Source organism: Thamnophis elegans, chromosome 5, assembly GCF_009769535.1.
Source record: "Thamnophis elegans isolate rThaEle1 chromosome 5, rThaEle1.pri, whole genome shotgun sequence".
Taxonomy (NCBI): domain Eukaryota; kingdom Metazoa; phylum Chordata; class Lepidosauria; order Squamata; family Colubridae; genus Thamnophis; species Thamnophis elegans.
Window position 1 is genome coordinate 56,409,000 of NC_045545.1, and position 22,178 is coordinate 56,431,177.

At 41.1% G+C, this 22,178-nt stretch overlaps 1 long non-coding RNA gene across 1 annotated transcript; it reads left to right on the top strand.

The window, feature by feature from the left end:
* Window positions 1–339: 339 nt before the first annotated feature.
* Window positions 340–21,539, top strand: LOC116508929. The gene is made up of 3 exons (XR_004255442.1): window positions 340–3,936; window positions 14,213–14,414; window positions 20,585–21,539. It is a non-coding gene; the product is annotated as an uncharacterized LOC116508929 (long non-coding RNA).
* The last annotated feature ends 639 nt before the right edge of the window (window positions 21,540–22,178 follow it).

The following is a 22,178-nucleotide window of genomic DNA, read 5'->3' on the forward strand; positions in this document are numbered from 1 at the left end:
CAATTAATTAGTGGAACAACTTGCCTCCAGAAGTTGTGGAGGTTTCTAAGAAGATTGGACAGCCATTTGTCCAAAATGTTATAGGGGCTCCAACTTGAACAATGGGATAGACTAGATACTTCAAGATACTCTCCAATTCTGTTATACAGGTAGACAGATGTGATGGGATCATTGGTCCATCAAAATAATAGAAAATTTCTCCAAGCATTTTTCAAACATTAAATAAATCTTATGGGAAACTGTGCAATACATCTCTGCTCTTAACCACTGGAAAAAATATTTTAATCTAAACGGGTGATACTTTTTACAACAAAAAATCAGTGTTTTCCATTTCTTTCCTAAATTGTTGAACCAAACTAATCTTTTAAAAATTATTTTTGCTAGTATATCTGACTCCAAACCATTAAAAATATCAAATTTAACTGTAGTTTTCCTATGAAGATATTTTTCAAAACATTAATAAGTTCCTTAGTCTATTTTTCTATAGGAATTTATGATACTTGATGTTGCCAAGAAATTGGGGTAACAGATTCTTTTTGTAAACATTCTGCCAGGTTTAGGCCCAGCAAAAGTATTTGTTTAGTTCTCTGCTATATCTTTTTGTTGCTGGCTGTAAAAAGAAAATAATGTAGGGGGGAGAATTGCTGTTGCTTTTTAATATCATGTCAACAGTGCTTAAGAATAAGCAGATAATATGCAAACTTGTCAAAGACAGGCCAATATAATTTTTTCCATTTTGAATGCATTCTTAATATCAACAAGTTTTAAGAGCATGCATTGACACACCAAAGTTTAATAAATTAAGTTTTCCAAACCCACATGTATCAGTACTCTTTTCATAACTCTAGGAACATTAGCAAGCTTTGTATGAAACACAACAATTCATATGTTGATAAAGACTCTCAATCATCCACCCAAAGGTATCTATCATTAAATAAATATTCATATCTTTGTCTGACCTGCCTGCAAAATAATGAACCGGACAAAATCCACCTACAATCTACCCATCCCATTCTATCAATCTCAATAGCAATAGGGGGCTGATTGGCACATGCTGTTGTACGGATTAGGTTGGAGAATGGTTAGGAGAACAAAAAGGGCAGCAAATTAATTGTCCAATTGAAATTCAATCAGAATATTCAAAATAGAGCCACTTGAAACTTGTTTCATGTTTTGAACATTCAAAACAGCCCTTAGTAGATTGGAATGCTTTCCACATCTCTAATATGTACATTGATAGTATCATTTGCTTTTTGCTACGAGATATAGCAGCATCTTTAATCACAGTTAATCACAGAAAATTTATTTACATTTGCAGTATGAGATAGATTTAGTACATTCTTTTAAAAGCAATGCATCCATTTCATGTTAGGATAATATGGGGGTCTATTAAAAACAAAACTCTTTAACAATTGACTCAAAAACTGGATCCTTTTATATTGAGATACCTTTTCCATATCCAAAATTCTTGAAGCTTAATAAAACCCAAAGAAAACCCAATATTGTTTGTAAAAACAAGGAGGCTGAACCAAGACTACCTAACCATTACTAAGCACATTCACTATAAGGAATGCCAGCACAGATTATGTTTTCAGGGCAGGAGGTGGAATAAGTCCTAAAAAGGGCATGGCTATCTGGAATTCTGAATAGTCAGGAATCTCTATAATTTTTCCTGCGGATCCAATTTCATCATAATTATGTAGAAGCCTATGCAACTTTAAGACAGCTAAAATGCAGTGTTAGTCATTATAGGAAACAAACATAAATTTACTGGGACTGGAAAAAAAATTAAAACATATATCTTGATCACAGATTTAATATTACTTAGATATGGATTACTTCCACAGCACTTATTTTAAAATAACACACTGCATAAGTATTTTTTTAAAGTAAGTTTGAGAAATATAGCTCACTGCAACCATAAACATGAAAATTATATAGTGACACATAGTGGCTTGCTAATTCTGTAATTTCATTTTTTCCAGAGGTTTTAGTCATCCTCATAATTAACAGAACGCTTAGCAAATAATTCGTCCCCAAAGCAAAAAAAAATAAAATGTGCCAATTAGAAACACATCTTATTCTTCTGGTTATTGGAAGGATTGGTTCCTTTTGCAAAGTTAGTGGCCTATTCCTTGAAATGCAGAATCGCAATTAAAATTAAAATGTCATTTTTATTTTTGGTAGAAGTGTGAAATTTCTAAAGCATCCTGCTCCATCACCCCAACCATTGATATTCACAATATTTCAATCTGTGTGGCTTATGCCCTATATATTGTACATATAAATATTTCCGCCACTGCAAATACACATTGCTTATAGTTTTCTGTATCCCGGAAGTTGAGATGATGTCATATATATATATATATATATATATATATATATATATATATATATATATATATATATATATATATATATATATATATATATAATTAAATTGATTCGTCAAAGTTAAAACAAATATTATGCGGTCTACCTCTTTTATCAGGGGCTAATCTTCCTGAATAGAGTTTATTATTAAAGGAACAGACGCAGGATCCAGCACTGCGGATCTTGTAATCTCCAACTTTAAGGTTATGTACCAGCACGGCCCCCGATTTCCTATTCCTGTTTTATCTAAACAAGGGCTTTTATTACAGTGCAGCTTTACAACCGCTTCTCTCTTTTTTTCCAATATGGTCCTCTATAACTTCAACTATCACGAGGAAAAAGCCAAAAAAAAAAAAAAAAAGGCTGCACCTTCGGCTGCGGGATGGCTCAGAAGCATCGGCTGAATTTAGGATCTGGGCGGCGCTTAATGCCTCTTGAACCGGTTTGCACATTTGCATCATCGGCGCAGCCTCTCATCGCCTCGGCAACTGCAGGAGCGAGCGGTACAGAACAGAACATTTCCCTCCCCCGAAGAGCTCGGCGTTCTTTTCTCCACCTCTCTCCGCCTCCCCCCGCATTTGGGCGAGTTCGAGCTGTTCTTCTTCCGACCGGCTCCACCACGTGGCTGCCCATCTTAACTGGGCCGCGCACTCGTGACAGCTTGCCAAAACGAAAACAAGGCAAAATAATCCCAATCGCTCTGCGGACAGCTACGTTACTCCCGACGCATTCCAAGCCCAGGAGCAGGAAGCGATCGATTAGAGGGGAGCAGAAACTATCGCTTTTGCTCGTCATGGGCAAAGAACCCAAATCAGGCTCTCTTGTAATTATTTTTCTCTCTCTTCGACAATCAAAACAAAGACAGGCAGAAGCCTCCAATCTTTATGGGAGAGATTCAAAAATAACCAGATCCCACGCTAATCATTCGACTGCTGATCTTACCTTCCTACAGCGTTCATTTGCATCCCATCTTTAACTACCTATATTTCCTCTCTTCTTCTGACGCACTTCAGTTTCTCGGACTGCCATTCCTACGCAGTTCGTCCCGCTGTATTGCGTTTCAAATTACAGATACTGTTTTCCAGTGTGATGGTCAAACTCCTCCTTTGTAATTCTGTGGCACTGGCGTATTGCATGAACAGCGCCGGTGGTCACTCCTTCAAATGACACACAAAAATATTTTTGTTTACTTCCCTTTGCCGTGTCTTTTAACTGGCACCCTTTCTCAACCTCAGAAGGCCGGCTGCGTAAGCTGGTGGAAATCGAGAACACCTTTTCTGTATAGCCGCCTACTACTAACTGCATTCGTTTTCCCCTCACCCGTCCTCTCTAAGCATGTCCAGACGTGGAGACACCTCTCCAGCAAAAGTACAGTCCGACCCTTAAAAAGCACAAGAACTTCCTGCCTCCCACCATTCTCTACGTTTATTTCGAGAATGAACAAGTGAGTCTTGAAGAGGCCTCTCAGCTTTGCTATTGGCTCTGCCTGATATACCTCCGCATTTTTATTGGCTGAAGGGAAAAGGAGGAAAGAAGAACATGCTGCCATTTGTTTGCATGCTTGTAAGTACGACGTTTTATACTCCACGCAGCTTCTGGAATATTTTGCAGATATAAGAAACAAAAATCGTTTATCCCCAAGTCGCCCTACACTGTTCAGTTTCTCACTCAGTTCATCACACGGTACTTCGAGTGATTTGTTTGGCTTTTGTTCCAGATATTTTAATTGCGACTCATTACAATTTAAGGGTAAGACGTTACTAAGATGCTTTTAGATACATTCAAGACTTGAAGTTAGGAGTTGAGTGTTAAATTATGCGGGTTTAGGTTTATACATACATACACAACCCAAACTGGCATATTACAGAGAGCTTTGGTATTAGACTAAAGCTAAACCCTTTTCTCTGACATCTAGTTTTCCATAAACATTCTCAATATTTATTATTTAGCGGAGTGGCATTTAGTTCTATACGGTGCCTGCCATCCAAGCAATAAAACCGTGAGATGATGTAATGGTTCAGTGAGAAAATATAGATGGGATTTTAGCTTTAGCACTGCTGGAAAATCTTGTGCTGATGTCAGTGGGTTTGGACATTTTGAAAGATTTGCAGGGGAAATCAGTTGCAATTTAGGGATGTTTTGAAGTACAATATAAATAATATAATTTCTTACCTAGGACTAAAAATAAAGCAGATTTGCCCGAGAATGTTTTCTGGCTGTATTTTCAAACTCACGTGATAAAAACTGAAAGTTTCCTCAAGCCTTGATTCTTTGTAAGGGAGTGCACTTTCTGATGCTTTTCTGCCTGTGACACTTCCCTCACAGACAGGGTTGGAAACAGTTAAAGGTAGTCCTTGATTAATGACCACGTTAGTGACCACTGGCAACTTCATTGCTCAGCAGCACAGTTGCTAAGTGAAAAATCCCATCACCCCAATGGGTGTATAATCCCCCCCTTTGGTTATTAAGGTGAGTATCATCTGCCTGTGATTTATGATTTTACTTCCATCTTCTCTATCAACTCTGTGTTGCAAGTCCTTCTGAAGCTCACAAATGGTGATCACATGACCATGGCATGATGCAATGGTTGTAAATGTGAGGATTGGATGCAAATCTATTCTTGACTACTAGACCTGATGATGCTACCTAGTTTGGGTAATGAAATGTCTGCAAGTAAACAACCAAACTCAGAGAGCATCGAGGACTACTCCAAGCTATTTGTTATACCTTCAAACAACTGCTAAATGAGGCAGTTCATAAGCAAGAACTATAAAGGAAGGTCTGGCCATCCTTTCTCAATTTTTAAAAAACCATTAAGGTATTCATATATTTCTTTTGTTTTAAAGCACAAAGGCAATTATATATTGGTTTCCCATCCTCAAAGGAACAACTCTTCACGTAGCTGAGAGAAAGAGAGCGATTGGCCCAAGTCGTTCGTACTAAAGCAGCACCAGAAATTGTAGAGCATTTTTAGACATTTTGTTCCCAACTAAAAATGGATTTGTCAATATTATGCAAAGTTCTCTAAATCACTGTAGAAAGAAATACTTAAGGCTGCTGATGTGCGTTCTCTTTCATTATGTTTTTTTGTTTTTGGGACTTAAAGATAGCAAAGCACACACCTGTACTGCAGGGAGATAAAAGAGAAATGCTGAAGGCTTGCTAGGGTGTGGGTGTCATTGGAAAGGACATTGAGATGGAGAACTGAAAAAGCAACCAGCTGTGCATGGAGGAGGTGAAACTAAAACAATTTGGTGAAGCAAGCATTGGGGCTCTGAAACTACCAGCTAGTAAAAAGTAGCAAGTTTTACATCTTCACAAGTCTTGCAAACATGAGGGCCACCTACAGCCAATCAACAAATAATTGTTTTTTCCCTCCTATAAAACCAATAAAGATTGAATGATAGAGAAGCAACTCAGTAAAAGAGAACAATTTCCAGACTACTTCAGCATCAAACAGGACTACTAATATATATAAGCTGGAGAGTGGGTGATAATATAAAACTAAGAATAAAGTAAAAAGACATTAACCTATTAAAAGAGAGAGCTGGGGGGGGAGGGCTGGATAAAAAAATTGATGCTGTAAATTTGATAACATAAATTGGCAATTTATGTTGTTACAACTAAAATCTATGGACTTTGGTGAGAGATTTATTGACATGATAAAGGCAATATACCATAAAAATGGTGAAGGTGATGGTAAATGGAGATATGACAGAATTTTAATATTTAAAAAAGGTACAAGACAAAGATGTCCACTATCTCCTTTACTATTTATGTTGACATAAGTGCTAGATAGAAATATTAGACAAGATATTGAAATTAAAGGTATGGAAATAAAAAAGGAACTGTAGAAATTACAGGCATTTACAGACAATTTGGTCTTTATCTTGGAAGACCCACAAGAAAATGAACTTAAACTAATTAGGAAAATAGAAGAATATGGTGAAGTTGCGAGGCTGAAAATAAATAAAAAACCAAAATAATAGTTTAAAATGTTGCAGACTCACAGAAAAAAGAACTAACGATGAAAATAGGTATACAGATAGTCAAGAAAGTTAAATATTTAGGAATTCAACTAATGGCAAGGTGTGTAATGAATCAAGAAGATAATTATTATAAATTGGCGCAACAAATTAAAATGAATTTGGAGAAGTGAAAAAAAATCTACAAACTATCATTAATGGGAAGAGTAGCCACTATAAAAATGAATAGCCTGCCAAGATTACTATATTTCAAACAATACCAATAAAACTGGAAAGATATTTTGAAGAATTCAATAAAACAATATTAAAATATACTTCGCATGGGGAAAAAGCAAGGATAAACTTCAAAATGTTGCAAGATTCTAAAAATAAAAATAGAGGTGGTTTGGGGGTAGTAGATTGGGAATTGTATTATCAGGCTTCGATATTTGGGTGAAAGAATGGTTTGACTTGAGGAACAAAAGACTATTGACCTTGGAGGGACATGGTCTTGAACTAAGTTGGCATCAGAGGTGGGTTGCTCCTGATTCGGCCTGGGTCGGTAGTGGTGGCAGTGGGAGGCTCCACCCACACATCCGCAGAAGCATTATGTGTACAAGTGAGCAAACCAGCAGTAAACCAGTTAGGAACCCACCACTGGTTGGCATGCTTTTTTATGATATAGAAAAAGCAAAATACATACCATAGCAATTTCCAAAGACACTATGTTAGGAACGCATTATTACTAATATGGGAGAAAATTAAAGAACAACATTATTTGAAAATACTGATCCAGCTTTCCACAATGGAGGCACTGATTTATCCAAATGTTGTTGATATAGAGAATGTTACCAGATATATAGATATTTTAAATGAAAATGGGGAACTGAAAACTAAACAGGAACTGAGTGATCAAGGGATTGAGATAACATGGTGGTCATATTTTCAGATACAATCTAGATACAAGAAGGATATTAAAATGTATGGTTTAAATAAAGAACAGAACTAGATCAGATATTAACAGGGACAGATGAAAAATTAATAAAGAAAATATATAGCTATTTGTTAAGTATTAAGATGAAAGATGAATAAGTAAAAGAGACAATGATAGTATGGGCTAAAATGTTGGCTATTCTATTGCATTAGATCAATGGCAGAAATTATGGGATAGAAATGATAAATTAACCATGTCTAGTGCATACAAAGAAAATCTTTATAAAATGTTTTATAGATGGCATTTTCCGACCTCAAGGTTAGCAAAGGTGTTTAAGGATAAATCTTCAAAATGTCATCAGATACCTGGTTCATACTATCATATGTGGTGAACATGTCAAAAAGAGAAAAAATATTGGACAAAAATACACACATGGCTTGAAAAAATGATAACACGTAGATTTGAAACCAGAGACCTTTTTGTTGGGCATTTTACCAGAGAAGTATAAGGGAATGTATTTGATTTTACATGTATTGACTGCAGTGAGAATAGGATTTGTAGAACGATGGAAAAGTGAAGAGATCCCAACAGATGAAGATGTGATTAGAAAAATATTAGAATGTGTCGAAATGTAGAAGCTAACACTTACAATTAAGGAAAAGAAAGACACTGAATATTTTTTTACTTGGGACTTATTTTATCAATGGCTAGCTGACAAACACAGGAGCTAGAAGCAGGGAAATATATGAAAGGATCAGTGATATAAGGAAGATACGTTAACTTGGTTAAACAAATAGTATGATTATTAATGTTGATATAATTGATATTAATGCAATGAATATTGTTGTAAACATTGTGATTATTATTTCCTAAAATGCTTTGTACCCAGACAACACACTGTTCAATTGACATTGAAATTTTTGTACGCCATAAAATAAAAACATTACAAAAAAGAGAGAGAGAGAGGGGGGGGGGGAAGCCTTAGGGAAAGAACTGTAGTAATAGTCATGAATGAAAATGACTAGATGTGTCTCAGGATAATATTGCAGGATCCAATCTGGGTCAGTCACTGGGACCAGAGGTTTTATTTTCCAAGCTTTTGGACTAGTGCTGGAGCCCATCTTCAGGGAACTTCATTCTAACAGTGTGTGCGCTGTTTTGCGTGTGATATTTATAATCCCTGTTGTATGTAGCTTTTAAGATGTTGATTGGGATGTATTGATGACTGACTTTTAAGTCATTGGTTGTCATTAAGAGCCGAGGTGGCTCAGTGGTTAAATGCAGCACTGCAGGCTACTTCAGCTGACTGCAGTTCTGCAGTTCGGCTGTTCAAATCTCACCGGCTCAAAGGTTGACTCAGCCTTCCATCCTTCCGAGGTGGGTAAAATGAGGACCCGGATTGTTGTTGGGGGCAATATGCTAACTCTGTAAAACTGCTTAGAGAGGGCTGAAAGCCCTATGAAGCGGTATATAAGTCTAACTGCTATTGCTACTGCTATTTGATTGTGCTTCCAGCCCTCACCTTCTATGAACTTGGTGGTAAATTAGCACTCCTGTTGGCTGATGAGGGGCCTGTTTTCAGACTTCAATCACTTCCATGACTGTTTTTGTGCTTACTCATCCTACTATCTTAATAGTTACAAAATTGAATTGTTGCAGTGTGAGGCCATCAGTGAGTTTGGGTCTTCTCATATGACAGGTCATTTGGATTCTTGCAGTCTAGTCTGTTGGTTAGCTTCCTTCCCGTCTGTCCTACTTAGTCACAGGGGCAATCCATGCAGGGGATTGAGTAGATTACATTGGATTTATCTCCCACCAATTTTGCAGCCTCTAAATTTGTTGGATGAGCATAAAAACAGCCAGGGATGTATTAAAGCCTGGGAAACAGGCCCCTTTTCAGTCAACAGGTTTGCTGATTTACCACTACCCATCAAGCTCTAGATTAATTTTATGTTACAAAATAACTACAATTGAAAAGCATCAAGTTTGGGGAAAGGTGCTCTTACCTAACATAGATGATATTACAGTTTTTAAAAAAGTTTTACAAGACATTATTCATATTAACGCGGGGGGGGGGATCAAACTGACAGCATCCTTTTAACATAAATAAGTGTTAATAAACTATTTTATGACCCAATCATCAGTTATATTGCACAACAATGGGAAAATGGCTTTGAATAATTTTTCCTGTAACAGGCTATTAAAATGTTGTACAACTAATTAATCTACTAATGAGGCACCTTATTATCTTTCCACAAGATAGTATGTTGCCAAAGAAAAACTGACTGTAGGCCAAGTTGTAAATTGAAAAGGATACAATATGTAAACAGACAACAAAGAAATGTTTAAAAAAACTGAAAGAGAAAGGTAAGGAAAGGTAATGACAATGTAATGAAACAGAGGTGAGTTGTTCCCGGTTCAGCCCGGATCAAGCGAAGTGGTAGTGGCGGCGGCGGGAGGCTCCGCCCACCTGCCCGGATGCTTCTATGCATGCACAGGAGTGTTGCACACAAGAGTATGAGTGAACCAGTAGCGCCGGGATTTGCAACCCACCTCTGTAATGAAATACATACTGCACTTTATAAATCTTGCAAGCAAATAATCCAGCATTAACTAAAAGTAGTGAAGGTTATTTGGTAAAAGCAAATCAATTTTTAAAAAACATGAATGTAGAAACCTCTGATGTAAAGTGGTGTTGTTATCTCAAGAATTTTCTCCCTCTCAGATGATAGGTGTTTCAGTATTTCTTATGTTAATATTTCTTACGTAAAACCTTTCAAATAGAGCAGAAGAAACAAATTTCAGACTCATGCTCTATCATGCTATATCTATTACAGTGGTGGGTTTCAAATTTTTTTAGAACCTATTCTGTAGGTGTGGCCTATTTTCTGGGAGTGGCTCAGCGGTCATGTGACCAGGTGGGTGTGGCCAACTTGAAAAATGTGGTGAAAATGACTTAACGACGTTCTTGCTTAGCAACCAAAATTTTGGCCTTAATTGTGGTCATAAGTTTTCTTTCTTTCTTTCTTTCTTTCTTTCTTTCTTTCTTTCTTTCTTTCTTTCTTTCTTTCTTTCTTTCTTTCTTTCATCTCTCTCTCCCAGTTTCTTTTTCTTTCTTCCTTCCTTCCTTTCTCTTTCTCTCTTTCTCTTTATGTCTCTCTCTGTCTCTCTCTGTCTCTGTCTGTCTGTCTGTCTGTCTGTCTCTCTCTCTCTCTCTCTCTGTATCTCTCTCCTCCCTCCCCCAGCTGTCACTCTGTTTGTGTGTCTGTCTGTCTCTCTCTCACTCACTCTCTGTGTGTGTGTGTGTGTCTCTGTCTCCCTCCCTCCCTCCCCCTCTCTCTATCTCTCTGTGTCTCTCTCTGTCTCTCTCCCCTCCCTTCCTCTCTCTGTCACTCTGTGTGTCTGTGTCTGTGTCTGTCTGTCTGTCTCTCCCTCCCTCCCTTCCCCTCTCTGTCTCTGTCTCTCTCTGTGTGTGTCTATCTCTGATTCCTACCCTCCCTCTTGCTCTGTCTCTCTCTCTGTGCCTCTCTCTGTTTGTCTGTCTGTCTCTCACTCACACACACACAGACACACATACTGTGGTCACCTTGTGTTCCAATCACAGGTTAAAAGTACCTGGCAGTCACTGCCGTGCTGGAAAGAAGCCAGTTTTTGGAAAGAACCTCCCCCTCCAGAGAGCCCAAGCCGGGAGAGAAAAGGGAGCGGGCTGGTTTGAATGCGGACTAGTGGGCAGTTTGTGGCCATCATCTCCTTCGCTAATTCGGGCAGATTCTCTTCTACTGAACCGGTTTGAACTGGCAGGAACCCACCTCTGATCTTTTGCATATGCAAGTATATATTTTGTATATAATTCAAAAATAAACTGAAGCTTTAATAAAAAATATGATAAAGTATTTAAAGTTTTGGAAAGCATATTTTCTCAAGAGGCAGTGAAAAGCCATACGTGTAATGTTTTATGTGTATAGGATCAATAGACATTTTGTAGACCTTAAGCTTTGAGGCCTGGTTTGTAACACAAGGAAATAGGATGTTCAAATTGCAAAAAATAATACCTTAACAGCTTACTCTATTAAATAGAAAATAAGCAACAACACCAAATCCAAGATTAATATAAGCAATATAGTACAATGAAAACATAGTTACAGCTGTAAATGTTTATGGATGAACTCAGAACACAGATAGGCAACTTGCACATATATAGCCACATTAAACTTTCATACAGCCTTGAGTATTAATTCAAAATGGTCAGATAATTTTTTTATTGATAGAAAGGGCAAATTACTATTCATGACAATAATAATCATATTTACTCTAATTAATAAAAATAATACACCCATTCTTGCTTTCTTCCACATTGTAGGTGGTCCACTAGCCATATTAAGTTTCCAAGATTAATCAATTATATGCCAAGTAAAATTAAATTAATTTAATCAAATTGATGTATGTCAGTTAAAATTAAATCTAATTCAGTTTTGGCCTTTGTCCTTCCCACTTACTTGAAATGCAGCCTTCCAGTATATCACTCAAAGGCCATATAGGAGCCTTGACTGAAAAAATATTGTTCATATAAAATTTAAGAATTGAGCAGAGCTCTAAGATATCTGGGTAATAGACCGGTGTTTAAGGATTCCAATTAAGAAAGAGAAGAGTTTGAAGAGACGCATATTCATTTTGTATGATCATAAGGAATTGGGCCTTTCTCTCTCCAGAGAGGAGGAATTCTATATAAAACTAAAAACATGCTATAAATAGTACGATTTCTTAGGTCTAGAAGGGGAAAGTCTTTGGACCATTACAGAGATGCAGTGCTTCATCCATAGAGATGGAAATTCAACCAGATTGTTTATCTTCAAAGAAGATGCCACAAGTGCACCTGGTTTTATTGTCCTGGAGGTCTAAGTTTTAACTTGACATTTACTGGTCATAAATGGACATTTTTATAATTTTGGCATTTGCAGTATGACATCTCAGCAGCCAAACCAAAGTGCTTCTAAACCTTTCATTCCAATACTATACACATACTACTTTGACATATCTGTGCTTATTAATACCATTAGAATAATTTCTTTGTGAAACAAACATATACTAATTGGAAAGTTATGTTAGTCTATACCAGTGATCGTGAACCTTTTTTGGCTTGTGTGCCAAAAGCAGGGGGAGCACAGGGGGATCGTGTGTGGGGGTGCCACACCCATAATGCAATGTGCGGCCTTCAGCGCACATGTGTGCATGACCAGCGCTCCCCCCAATTTTTTGCATGGTTTTTTCGCCCTTCCTAGGCTCCAGAGGCTTTATAAGAGCCTGGGGAGGGTGAAAACAGCCTCCACCCACCCCCCTGGAGGCTCTCTGGAGATTTCAGAAGCTTCCCTGAAGCCTCTGGAGCACAAAAAAATGGCCCTATGGGCAAACCGGAAGTTTGGGAACAGATCCCGGTTTGCTCGTAGGGGCGGTTTAAGCCCTCCGGAGCCTTCAGGAGCTTTCCAGAAGCTTCCCTGAAGGCTCTGGAGGGCTTAAACCACCCCTACGAACAAACTGGAAGTCCATTCCTGAACTTCTGGTTTCCCCATTGAGCCGTTCTTGCGCTCCGGAGGTTTCAGGGAAGCTCCTGAAGCCTCCGGAGGGCCTTGGGTGGAGGGGAGGCTCTGGAGCCTGGGGAGGGCGACAAATGGCCTCAAAAAAAGGCTAAAGTCAGCCTGCCAGCATGCACATATGTATAGACCCAGCATGCACATATTGTATAGACCCAGGATGGTGAACCTATGACATGCGTGCCATAGGTTCGCCATCCTGGGTCTATACAATCCAAGAATCAGATTGAGTCTGGACTTTATAGACTAACAAATTTTACTAAAGGCATAAGCTTTCATGTTCTGCAGCTCACTTCATCATTTGCAATACAGTGGTTAAGTGATGAAGGATTTAAATTTGGATACAAGAAAAAAGGAAAATTTTGCTGTTGTCTGTTATATATCAGACAGATTAGAAATATGTTATAATTTAACAACTGTACTCTGTTAATTTATTTATAACATGTGACCTTCAGGGATAACCGGCAATCTTTTGTTGTACTGTATTTGATGTCAGTTTTGTGGCCATTTTTCTTTTAATCCAGATGAATATTTTGAGGTATATAATGGAAGGTCCTTGGAAAATTGAAGTGCTTTGATACTACTTTGCCCTTGATTTGAGTCATGATTCAAACTTGACTTTGTCCATTCTTTTCTGCAGAATTTGGTCCATTGGTTTTATGTAGAATCCCAAATGCTGACAGGTGATGGCATATATCATATTAGAAGAACAGCATGGAAGGTGCCTCTAGTTTTATGTGTGAAGTTGGTGAGGCTTTAGATGGTGCTTTTGGTGTAAATGTAGGAGCAAAGTAGACATTTAGGTTTGGCTTCTATATTAGGGTCATTATTCATGCTGGCTTTTGTTCCTTATAAGACGGCTTCAAGCTGGATGGTTGTTTGTATGCAAGAATGGATCTGGCATCTAGGACTACAGAATAAAACTAATACAAAGAGAAAAAAGAAAGAGATAGAAGGAGCGAATAAGAAAAAAGAGAAAAAAGAGAAAAAGTAATATAGTAAAAAAAGGAATGCATAAAAATAACTTTCCCCTTAATCATAAGTACAAACAGTTTTAATAAGTTAACATCTTTTCTTAAAATACAACAAAATGATTTCTATCTCTATAAATGTTTAACTTATAGTAAAATCCCTAATAACCATTTTAGTATGTCTTTATTTTTATTGATCCAGGAAGCTGATTTTAGACACTTCTTTTTCCTCCGAAGAAATGTTAACAGAGGTTCCATGGCATTAGGACATTCAAAGTCAAATTAGCATCCTGAAAAGGAAATTGAACCAAGTAAAATATTTTGAAATAAAACTTGTTATAATATTATTGGTAACCAAACTACTCCATTCTATATTACTAGAAATCTCAATATGATGGAGTGCCTATTGACCAGAGGGGAACCCACTGCTCCTCAACTGAACAATTGGAATCTGGCAAATGCCAGCCCTGACTGCATCTTTCCCAAGATCAGGAATGAAGCATGGTAAATTGTATGCCAAGACATCTGTTAGAAGGAGAAAGAAAAGGCTTTTAAAACTGGAATAGCTGAGGATGAATTTATGGTAGGTGTTTTAATGCCATGGTTAGCATGATATGAGAATCAGCCTATATCTCAAGTACAGGATTAATGAGACTGCAAATGTTCAGGATTTTAAGATCATATACTTTAGAACATAGGTTCTTTCAGACTGGCTTATATTAAGCAATAGCAATCACACTTAGACTTATATACCACTTTACAGAGCTTTACAGCCTTCTCTAAGCGGTTTACAGAGTCAGCATATTGTCCCCAACAATTTGGGTCCTCATTTTACCCACCTCGGAAGGATGGAAGTCTGAGTCAACCTTGAGCCTAGTGAGATTTGAACTGCCAAATTGTAGGCAGCTGGCAGTCAGCAGAAGTAGCTTGCAGTACTGCACTTTAACCCAGAGGTGGGTTCCTACCGGTTTGGACTGGTTCGGCCAAACCGGTAGTGATTTCCTGCCTGGGTTGCTGGAACCGGCAGCGACCCAGGCCTACGACGCTTCCAAATCGGTTTTCCAGTCAGGGCAGCATTCTTCCCCCCCATTTTAAGGTTCTGCACATTCACATATCTATTTTGGGGCAACTATACAAAATTGCATGCACGCAAAATTGCACACGCACCGGACTGGCCGTAATGCGGCAGCAACCCATCCCTGCTCTAAGCACTGCACCACCATGACTCAAGCAAATATAAGAATGGAGAGTATGGGAGTAGAGGTATCCAGAAAAAACAACAGCAAGTAAAGAATGTTTTTTTACATGACCAGTAAGACACCAAGATATCTCTGTAAGAATATAAAAAAGACTTCTCTCCACCGTGATGCCCTTTTGGGTTCATAAAGGACTTAAGCTAGGTTTTTTAAAAAAAATTTCCTCTTGCCATCTTTTCTATAAACATTTAGCTTATGCTTAGGGTGACCAGACGTCCCGCATCTGGTGGGGCAGGCAAGACTTTTCATCATTTTTCCCGCGTCCCGCCCGGTTCTCAAAAAACCCCGCTTTATTTTGGGGCTCGCTGGCTCCCCCGCCCATCAGCTGCCGCTAGCTCGCTCGTTAGTTCCTTCATCTATTTCTAAAAATCTAAGCCAGCCCAGCCTGCTGCTCACTGATTGGCCTGGACTCCAGCCAATCAATGAGCTGGCTGGGATGGAAAACGCGGCGTGCTTAAAGTTTTCCATCCCAGCCAGCTCACTGATTGGCTGGAGTCTGCTTAGCACGCCGCATGAGTCGTAGGAGTCTCCATTTCATTTCGCCTTCGCAGCCGTTTGCTTTGTTTTGCTCCTTCACTGGTGAGTAAACCGGGAATTAGCAACCTGCGCGGGGTTAGTGAAACAGCTGCCGCCGCCCTCCTCCCCTTCCCTGTGTGCAAGAAAGGCGCCCGCTTGCGAAGCGCCGCCACGCTGGTTCCTTCGCGCCCCTCCCACCCCTCTGCCTCCTCAGACCTCCACGCAAGAGCGGCGGAGCGAACGAGCGGCCACAGCCATCGTTTTAAACGAGGCTCTGCTCATCCTGCTCTGAGCTGGGAAATGGGCGCTTTGGCAGGGCTTCTGCAGCGACCCCAAGGATCGTCACGCGAGGTCGTCGTAGTCGGCTGCTGCTGCTGCTGAGGGCCTTTAGTAACCTGCGCGGGGTTAGTGAAACAGCCGCCGCCGCCCTCCTCCCCTTCCCTGTGTGCGAGGAAGGCGCCCACTTGCCAGCCCACGCCAGCCCGCTCACCCTTGGGCTCCGGGGGCAGCACCTTCCCAGCTCCGCCGCTGCCGTGCTGCTTCCTTCACACCCTGCAGAGTTTTCCCTGTGTCTCCCAGGTCGCACCCGTGCTCTGTGCGAGAAACTCCGCAGGGCGCGAAGGAAGGCGCTGGGGAGGTGCTGCCCCCGGAGCCCAAGGGTGGGCGGGCGGACTGGCGAGCGGGTGCCTTTGTCTTCCAGGTTGCGCCCGTCCTGTGTGCGAGAAAGGCGCCCGCTCGCCAGCCCGCGCCAGCCTGCTCACCCTTCGGCTCTGGGGGCAGCACTTTCCCACCTCCGCCGCTGCCGCGCTGCTTCCTTCGCGCCCTGCGGAGTTTTCCCTGTGTCTGCCAGGTCGCGCCCATCCCCTCTCAAAAGGATTCGTCCCGCTTCCTCTTCTTCTTCTTCCTCCACCTCCTCCTCCTCCCCGTCCATGGTGGCAGCCACAGGATGGGGCGGCGGTGAGAGAGAGAGAGCGAGTGAGAGAGGGTTCCGTCCCCCGAGGAGATGCCCACCAAGCTGCGGGTCCCCCCGCCGCCTTCTTTCCCTCGTGGTCGCTTCCCTTCTTTCGACTTGTGGTCGCTTCCCACCGCTGGCGGCGCCTCGCTTCCCACCATCCCGCCATCGCCTAGCCGCCGCCGCCTCCCCTTCCTCCCTCCCTCCCCCTCGGACTCCTCTTCCCACCCCCGCTGCCTTGGCTTGCCAGGGCCGGGAGAGCGAGAGAGAGAGAGAGAACAGGGGAATCTCTCGGGGATCACTGGAATGCTGCTCCTTTCCCAGAGCGAGGGCGGCGCGGGGAAGACAATCCGCCGGAGGAACCTTCTGAAGTGGAGGCGGCGGCGGCTGGGTGCCGCTGCTCTTTCCCTCTATGCCCTGGTCCTCTCTGTTCCCAAGCAGCCCCGTCCTCTCTCGTCCCTCGGTCCTTCCCGTGGCCGCCTCACCAAAATCTCGCTCTCCCTCCCCTCGCTTCAGCTGCTGCTGGCCATCGTCCAGCCGCCGCAGCCGCCGCAGCCGCCTCCCCTCCCTCCCTCCCCCTCGGACTCCTCTTCCCGCCCCTGCCGCCTCGGCTTGGAAGGGCCGGGAGAGCGAGAGAGAGAGAGAGAACGGGGGAATCTCTCGGGGCTTGCCAGAGCGCTGCTCCTTTCCCAGAGCAGAGAGAAAGAAGGAAAGAAGGGGGGAAAGAAAACTGGGCACCCAAGCCCTTTCCCCACATGCAGCGGGGAAAGAGAGGTTGCTCCTGGTGAAGCGTCGCCCCCGTGCTCGCTGCTTCTGCCGCAGCCCCCCGAGGCTGAGACGGGTTTCGGGGTTTTGACAGATGCCCATTCCCCCCCCCCCGGCGTGGCTCCCTCCAGCCGGAGAGCCATGTAGATCCCTTCTTCTTTTCCTCCCCCCCTCTCCTTCCTTCCTCTCCTTCTCACTCCTTGCAAATGGCGGCGGCGAAATCATAGTGATCCGAAGGGTTTGATGGCTGGCACAATGAAGGTCTTCTTCATCTCCTTGACCTCCGCAGCGTCCCCCATTTTCCTCCCCTCCCCTCCCCCACCCGCGGAGCCTCTTCCCCTCCCCTCCCTCCCCTCCCCCTACAAGGGATCTACAACCCATGCGGGAATCCCCATTCGCCAAGATGGTAGGACTCCAAGTCCCATCCCATCTGCTTCTAGATCTCTCTCGCAAGCTTCAGCAGCCCCGATGACAGCTGGGCACGCTTCTTCTTCTCCACATGCCCCCCTCTATTCTTTTCCTCAGTTCCCATGCCCCGGCGGGTCCGCACGAGTTCCTAGTTAAGCGCACCTTGGATCCCAGCCCCAGGGCACCTTTCCACGGTTGGCCAAGCTCCTGCTCTCCCCGCAAAAGGTAGCCTCTCTCTATTCCCTTTGCCCGCTGTCGGTTAAGAACAAAGCTGCTTGTTTGTGTGCCTGGGATTCTTTGGGGTGTGTGTGTGTAATTGTCTCCAGCTGAAGGAGCGGAAGCGGAAGGAACGAAGCTCGGAGAAGCCAGGGAAAAGATGCAACCTCCCCCAAACTTCCCGCATGGGTTAAAGTAGAGCCTCGGGATGCCTTCATATGGAATCTCCCCCCTTCCTCTCGGCTTTGACCTAGGGAGATCCCAGGCACTCCCGCCACCCAGCTGGAAAGGAGGAAAATCGCCTGGTTGGGGAGAATCAATGAGCCTGCACGTCTCCGCACCCTTAAAATCCCCATCCCCTCCCCCCTCCAGGGGTAGGATACTATAAAATCCCCATTCCCTCCCCACTCCAGAGGTAGGATACTGCAAAATCCCCATTCCCTCCCCCCTCCAGGGGTAGGATACTGCAAAATCCCCATTTCCTCTCCCCTCCAGGGGAAAGATACTATAAAATCCCTATTCCCTCCCCACTGCAGGGGTAGGATACTGCAAAATCCCCATTCCCTCCCCACTCCAGAGGTAGGAACTGCAAAATCCCCATTCCCTCCCCCCTCCAGGGGTAGGATACTGCAAAATCCCCATTTCCTCTCCCCTCCAGGGGTAGGATACTATAAAATCCCCATTCCCTTGACACTCCAGAGGTAGGATACTGCAAAATCCCCATTCCCTCCCCCCTCCAGGGGTAGGATACTGCAAAATCCCCATTTCCTCTCCCCTCCAGGGGAAGGATACTGCAAAATCCCCATTCCCTCCCCCTTCCATGGGTAGGACACTGCAAAATCCCCATTTCCTCTCCCCTCCAGGGGAAGGATACTATTAAATCCCCATTTCCTCTCCCCTCCTGGGGTAGGATACTGCAAAATCCCCATGCCCTCCCCCCTCCAGGGGTAGGATACTGCAAAATTCCCATTTCCTCTCCCCTCCAGAGGAAGGATACTATAAAATCCCCATTCCCTCCCCACTCCAGGGGAAGGATACTATAAAATCCCCATTTCCTCAATGTGACCACTGTCTGTGATCTGATTCGTGATGGAAGGAGGCAGGAAAGCGCGGGGCACCGGAGAGCTCACCCAGCTGTATTTCTTTCGTTAATTTATCCATTTCAGCACAGTCCATAATTTTTCTGTATAATTTTTCCGTATAAAATTTTTTATCAAGCCCCCCTCCCCCCCCCCCCGGTCAAAGGTGTCCCTCTTTACCAATCTGAAAATCTGGTCACCTTACTTATGCTGTGTTTGGATTATATAACCCAGTAAGTGCATGAAGCAAGCAGTACTTAGAAAAATAACTATTAGATAGCTATTTGGACTCCATTCTACTAAACCCAAATGAACTGTCATTGAAATAGCCTTAAAACAAATCCTGATAAGAATTCATCTCTTAGGAATCCACGAAGTCTATTTGTGGTTAAAATGCTAGCCTGGAAAGCAGGAATCTGTGAGCCAGTCACTCTCTCTTAGCTCAACCCACCTCACGTGGTCATTGACATGAGTAAGATACGTTTGCTACCTTAAGGTATATAGTATATGAAAAAGTGGGATAAAAATATAATAAAAATAATTAAAGGCCCTACCTTTGTTCCTAAATGATTGCGAGTTTCTAAAAACTTAATGGTATTCTAAAAAGATTGTTATAAGAGTACAAAAATAAAATATTCACATGCATGACAAATGTTAGATATCACTTATTTTTGAATGTGTCCTTTTCCATTTCTAATAGAATCAAAAGAGAGCACATTTCAATATAGAATACCTGTAGAAACTTTTGGAATTCAATTTAACCTTCAAGTAGGAATAATATATAATTTCCTTAAATATTCAGGGTGACACTATTGTCGTTTTTTTCCTTTAGAAAAACTGCCTTTGAAAATACATGTCATTAAATGACTCTTGAACATCTATACATTAAATGATATATTCTTCAAAGTTCTTAGACAAGTTGAATTTATTCTTGGAATTGGCTTAAGGCCCAGAAATCTAAAGAGCGTTTTTTTTTTTTTTACAAACCTATTAAATTTAAATTTATAGGAGTCTTCTCATTGAAAATATCCTTGCTGACAAAGGCCTATTTGTTAAGCATGTATGTAAGAGATTTATGATGTATTGATCAAATCTTTTAAAAATGTCATTCAAAAAATATCTTCCCTGGCTAATTAACAGACAAGTATAATTTGATAAAAATTGCTTACATTAATATGTAATAAAAGAATAACATATATCAATTAAATTACCATTTTACATTATCAAAACTTCTGACTGTTACAAAAAATGATGACTTGCTTATTCCATAGGAAATTAATATCACTTTTAAAGCTGATTGCTGTCTATGCTTATTTACATATATCTATTCTGACTCTCTTCTCTTTCATTTGCTGGACAAGATTGTAATACATGAAATGGAATTGACCATTAAAGTTAGGAAATCTTTAATTAAAGTTATTTTTAAAAGAAAATCAAAGTAACATTTCAGAGAAATCAGTGATCTACAGCCTCTCATATAACCAATAAAACTATTGCATCCAAATCTTTATTCACTGGGTAAATTATGCCTACTATGTGATATATTCTTTTAATATTTCAGGAAATAAAATGGAGTTTATCATAGTCTGTAATGATTCTCAGTCATCCAGGTCATGATCGTCCCAATGTGCTTTTTTAAGAGGCAGTTGGATTTTCTTGTTTTTTCTTTTGAAGACGTTTCGCTTCTCATCCAACAAGCTTCTTCAGCTCTGATAGGACTGTGGAGAAAGGAAGTAAGCATCTAGGCAATCCTCCTTACCTGCTAATGTTTGAACAACTCTGTTTTTTCTGTTAAAGAACACTGAGAGACGCTTTTACCATTTTTTGACCTACCTAGAATGATTGCTGGTCCTAAGGTCAAGCAAATTCACAGTTCTGAACATTCTCCATCATTTAATTTAAATGGCTCTCTTAATTTCTCCTGTCTTTAAAATATAATGTAGGCGTGTTTTCCAAAAACAGACAGTAGAGGGTAGCATTGCACCAGGCATCAGCTTTAAATAACCTTCTTTTTATTTCCATAATCATGTTAAGCAAATTGTGTACCCCTCTGGAATAAATGCTACTGCTTATGAGTGACTATTATAGAGCTCTTCCATACAGCCAAGTTAAAGTGAAACCTACATCTCGTTGATCCACATAAAAGTATGCCTGCACAATAAATTGTGTTATTTCCATTGCTGATCTCTATTTTGCCATAGTAGCAGCATTGATGAATGGTGGTGTCCTTACTGATTTAATGTGAGCCAAATTAAGGAAAGCAATTGGTTAATTCTACTGCCTTTCCTCCTCCCATCAAATGTTACTTGTCAGTTCTAGAAGCAATCACAAATCAAATCTCCCTAGACAGTTGTGAGGCAAGTTTTGTTATCATTTCAATGGCTGCAATAGCAGATTTTACTGCCTGTCAATTTGCAAGCAAAGAGTGAAATTTGGAGGGCTGTATGCAGTGGTGGGATTCAAATAATTTAACAACCGGTTCTCTGTCCTAATAATTTCTTCCAACAGCCAGTTCACCAAACTGCTCAGAAACTTAATAACCGGTTCTCCTGAAGTGGTGCAAACTGGCTGAATCCCATCACTGGCTATATGTATGAGGTACGAAACTGTAGAGAGTTCTTTCAGTGCTAATATTTGATGTAGACCCACATTTCTATCTGCGATTTTATCAGTCACCTGAGGTTTAGTACACAACTTTATTTTGGCTGTTTTTGAGCTGGGGGAATAAACTTCAGATGACTGGAAAAGTTGACTTAATTTAAAGGCGAGTGAAAAAGCTACCTGTGTTTGTGTGTGTGTGTGTGTGTGTGTGTGTGTGTGCATACTATATATATGTATATATGTATGTATGTAACACATATACACACATGTATACTGTATACGCACACATGCATACATAACAGTACATATTTATATAGAACCAATAGTAGCGATTTTGAATAGACCAATATTCCAAGAATATATTAAACTGAATTCCTGTGCAAAGCACATAATTACTTCCAATGACCTGATGGCCCTTTCCAATTTTATTTAACATTGGTCATATTATGCTTTAGTAGCATCTGAAGAGTCACAGTGGATTTTCTGCTTGCTTTAAGAAATTCAATCTTCATCCCTAAGCATAACTAGAAGAGCTTATTTTGTGTAAAGATAAA